Genomic DNA, 339 nt, shown 5'->3' on the forward strand with positions numbered 1-339 from the left:
TGCTGAGTGAGGCAGGGGTGCAGGAGGAGGGTGATGAGCAGGATGGGGGTGCAGGAGGAGGGTGCTAAGCTGCATGAGGCAGATGCAAAGACATCATGGGCGGGATCTGCAGGATGCTGGGGTGGCACACAGGAGACGTGTGGGAGAGTGCTAGGTCATGCAGGGTGGGTGCTGAGGACAGCTGGGTGCTGGAGTGGGTGGGATGGGTGAAGGGGTCTTTGCTGGTGGGGGGAGCTATTTGACCGGAGAAGGCGGCAGCCTTGGCGCGGAGCCATTGCCTGATGGCCTCTGTCCCTCGTCCCAGGCCAACGACGCCTGCAAGTGCAACGGCTGGAAGAA

The sequence above is a fragment of the Buceros rhinoceros genome, unplaced genomic scaffold (assembly GCF_000710305.1).
Source record: "Buceros rhinoceros silvestris isolate BGI_N320 unplaced genomic scaffold, ASM71030v1 scaffold34750, whole genome shotgun sequence".
NCBI classification, from domain to species: domain Eukaryota; kingdom Metazoa; phylum Chordata; class Aves; order Bucerotiformes; family Bucerotidae; genus Buceros; species Buceros rhinoceros.